This window comes from Schistocerca americana, chromosome 1 (genome assembly GCF_021461395.2).
Source record: "Schistocerca americana isolate TAMUIC-IGC-003095 chromosome 1, iqSchAmer2.1, whole genome shotgun sequence".
Taxonomy (NCBI): Eukaryota; Metazoa; Arthropoda; class Insecta; order Orthoptera; family Acrididae; genus Schistocerca; species Schistocerca americana.
In genome coordinates this window covers 744968949-744973130 of record NC_060119.1, presented here as the reverse complement: position 1 = coordinate 744973130, position 4182 = coordinate 744968949, and the positions used below count along the sequence as shown (strand labels likewise).

Sequence of the window (4182 nt, the reverse complement as noted above, 5' to 3'; positions counted from 1 at the left end):
GGGTACTTTGTATTTCTTCGAAGGTGGGATTGGTATTTTCTGCTTTGATACTAGTAATAACGGGATCAGATTGCTCGATCATGTTATTCCCCGCACTGTTTACACAGGAGATGCTGGTCTTCTGCTCTCCGCTGTCCTGCATAAGGTCGCACTTCTGCCCTAGGGTTACTGATTTACCCCAAGGCTGATCTTCTTGTGTATCGTCAGCAACCATGTTGCTGCAGTCGTCAGTAGCTCCTAGGCAGCTTTCCTGCACGAAATCCGGACTACAGCAGTCGTATAACTGTGCAACATTCACGGTATTCTCCCTTTCTTCTGATATTAGCTCTGTGTTGAAGTCGTCGCGCTCTTGCCTTTGCTCTGGATCGTCGTGGCGCATTTGTGAGAAAGGTGTCGGACAAACGTTGTCGTCTCGCGGAAAATCGTCACTGTTATACGTGCGCTCCGCAGCAGAATCTTCAACGCTGCTTTCCCCCTCCGATCCGACGTCTATAAGGACAGTGCCTCGATTGTTTTCAGGCTCTATACTTCCGGTAACATATGCGGTGGAGAACTGCAAATCATTGTTGTACCTTAGATCTGTCAAGTCAGCTTCCGGAACCTTCAGAAACTCTTCGCAGCTGTTGAACTTTACACTAGTAAATTCCAATAAGCTGTCGCGATCTGTTTCCTGACTGTCCTCTTCAACGTCTGCTTCTCGACCGAGCTCGTTTTCGCATCCGTTTGCGATTCCGACATCGACATGTACAGTACAGTGTTGCAGCGAGAGCCTGTCACCGTTGTAGCCCTCCCTGGACCCTTTCATGTCCTCCTCGCACTCGTGAACGAACTGCTGGAAAGCGTCGTCGCAGAGCCCGCCGCCATCCCAGCCGCCTGCGAGCCCTCCACCGCGCGTCCGCAGTCTGTCTGTGGCGGATGCAGCCAGCAGCAGCCCGGCGCAGCCCGCTGGAACGTGGGCATTGCCACGCTTGCCGCCGTGCCGCCCCTTCAACGAATGCGCTGGATGGCTGTCCACCTTGTAGTGGCTCAGACACTTTGCGCTGGCGGCCGCAGCGATCGGTAGCCGGTATACGCCCCGCCGCCGCTGCCGACGTACCTGGTAACAGCAAGACACGCAACTCTTACGGTAGTGCAAGCTACGACACTCGTCAGACGGTCTTTGTCGGGAGAGATACGAGGCAAGGCCGAGCCCCGGGCTGTCACGACGTATTCTGACGTTAACGGTTACTGGTATTCAGTTACAGGCGAAAAGTGGGGGAGGGGACAATAGAGAGGAGATATGTACAGCCTGGAGATGATGGGTCGGTCATTCCGTAATCCTTCTAAACGTGTTATGATCGGGGTCTATTGTGCTAGCTTAAGGGCTGCTGACACTTGCATTACGGCAGGTGCTTTTGCGATACCTATTCGCAATAAACTGCTTAAAATCCTGACAGAAAGTGGCATTTTTCTGAGGAATGTTAATAGTGGGAGAAGGAAATGCCTAGTGAAAATACCTACATTCTCCTACGGAGACATACTGCGTGAGAGATCTGAATGTTGAAACAGCTGAATGTTGGCTGTGTTATCCTTATGCACGAGAAAAAACGTTAATCATGCTTCGCCCCGCGGGATTAGCCGAGCGGTCTCAGGCGCTGCAGTCATGGACTGTGCGGCTGGTTCCGGCGGAGGATCGAGTCCTTCCTCGGGCAAGGGTGTGTGTGTTTTTTAGGTTAAGTAGTGTGTAAGCTTAGGGACTGATGACCTTAGCAGTTAAGTCCCATAAGATTTCACACACATTTGAACATTAATCATACTTTCATCACGCTTCTATTACTTACTAAAACTTCAGCAGTTTAAATACCTACTGAAGCAAAGTTACCGTCTCAGTATCAATATACCTGGAGCAGGTAACTTTTTGCGAATCAGGAACAACGATCGGTCTGACGATTTAACGATGATTTCCAGTGAGAGGCACGTATAAATGTGGTGTGTAACGAAACTTTCCGTATCACCTCGAGACACAGAGGACCTACTCCTGATGAGCTGTGCTTTAAGCTGTGGGTAACTAATTCTTCCAATTCTTCATTTCCCTTAAGCATGTTCCGCGAAAGGTTTCTGATCGCTACCAATATCTGCGTTATTCCTTAAAATGGAATCCAGGTTTTGGACGTATTATAATATCTGAATTTAAATTAGTTAGTTTTCGCGAATGTTGGTGTATATAATGACCAAACAGTATTTCGACACGTGTTCTGGCTCACGTGAACTTTCTTGCTTCCACTAGTCGTTCTCCATATTCTCTTATACCATTCTCGATGCGTTTTGCACTCTTTTTTTGTAATTATAATCGTGGTAAGAGCTCGCGAGACTTGCATTTTGGTAACACTTGTTCACGCACTGTGGAATTTGGCCGTGTGAACGCTTACACTGTTATTGGAACCTCCCTCCCCCCCCCCCCCCCCCCCACCCAAAAAAAAGTTCAAATATGTGTGAAATCTCATGGGACTTAACCGCTAAGGTCATCAGTCCCTAAGCTTACACACTACTTAACCTAAATTATCCTAAGGTCAAACACACACACCCATGCCCGAGGGAGGACTCGAACCTCCGCCTGGACCTTTAAGTCGAAAAGTATACGAAGTATGAAGCAGTTTAAGAGATAATGGTTGAACTCTGTCATTTATTATCATACAAGATGTTCTGTTTGTATCTACATGTATTTATATTGTAAGTGATGATAAGTATTGCTCATGAAGAGCAAAGGAATAATAATTTGATGATCTAATTAGCTGTAGAGTTTCATAATTTACGCTTTTGTATTGAGTTTCAAAGAAATAGAATGCTGGCACAGTATAAGGAGTAATGTGTACTGTGTTTAAGTTTTAAACCATGTGTCTATTTAATTATCATTTCATTTCTAGCAAAGCTGCATGGTCATCCACGGTAACTGTTCTTTCGGGAACAGATACTACCGTCATATATAGTTAAAAATATGGGTTCCCGGCCTTTGGCCTTCTTGTGCGAACGCACACGCGATGCCCGAACTCGTACGGGACTTGGTAGATTAATCTGCCACGAGTAATGAGTATGATGGGCAAACATCTGTTAGGCGCACTACGAATGTAGTGTGTGGACATGTTGGGAATGTGGATCTCACGGGGAGCGTGCAAGGGATAAGTCCCTGCAGACGCACTGTCCTCTGTGCCCGCGGTGGCTCAGATGGATAGAGCGTCTGCCATGTAAGCAGGAGATCCCGGGTTCGAGTCCCGGTCGGGGCACACATTTTCAACATGTCCCCAATGAAGTGTATCAACGCCTGCTTGCAGCTAGGGTGTCTATTTAATTATCATTTCATATATTCAATCTTATTTGCAATGTTAAAATACAGAAACATAATTTACTACGGGATAAGTACCTACTCCCTCTGAAACTTATTTCTGGACAACCACATTAATAAGAGATTGTATCTGAAGGATTTAATAGAAATCAAAGTACTGTCAATTACTTGTATATTTTGTTGCATTGGAATTACGTTTTGACAAATATGATACACGATAATACTTTGTTCAAAGATACAAATAGAATAGCCATTATGCAGAAAATTAGTAAATGCTATACTGCTTGAAATTTTATTTGTGTGTTTAAGACTGTTTTACTGTTTTGGCTTTATTGCATTCATCAGTACACCTGGAAACAATCACATTTATTTATGTTTTATGTAATATATAATTTATCAAGTTTTTTTCACCCATGTCTGATAACCTGTTGTTCAATGTGTTATAATAAGGTTTTTATTATTCTGACAGTTGTAGAAATTCAAGTTTGACAGATAATTGTTTACTCAAAGACATTTACGTTGTTGCATACAAAAATGAAGAAAACATTGACAGACAGCCACACCACAGCAGTTGAATCTGATAAGGGTATTAGTATACTTATCATTAACCATAATGATTACCAGCAAAGTAAAAAATTCGTTGAAACTAATAAGATTACTGAACTACTCACCGATCCAACAACTAGATTTTCAGCACAAACCAGAAACAAATAAAAAGTTCCTACACAGAGTTAACAGAAAACAAAAAGAAAACAATTATTGTAATGAATCCACGAACCCCAGCACTTTATAGGCATTTAACGATATTTAATCCTTTGGCTCTCATATGTCCAATTGATAACAGTATTAACAGTTCAACTTAC

At 43.8% G+C, this 4182-nt stretch overlaps 1 non-coding gene across 1 annotated transcript; it reads left to right on the top strand.

Moving 5' to 3' along the window:
* The first annotated feature begins 3185 nt into the window (after nt 1-3185).
* Nucleotides 3186-3260, top strand: Trnat-ugu. Its single transcript has one exon. It is a non-coding gene; the product is annotated as a tRNA-Thr (tRNA).
* The last annotated feature ends 922 nt before the right edge of the window (nt 3261-4182 follow it).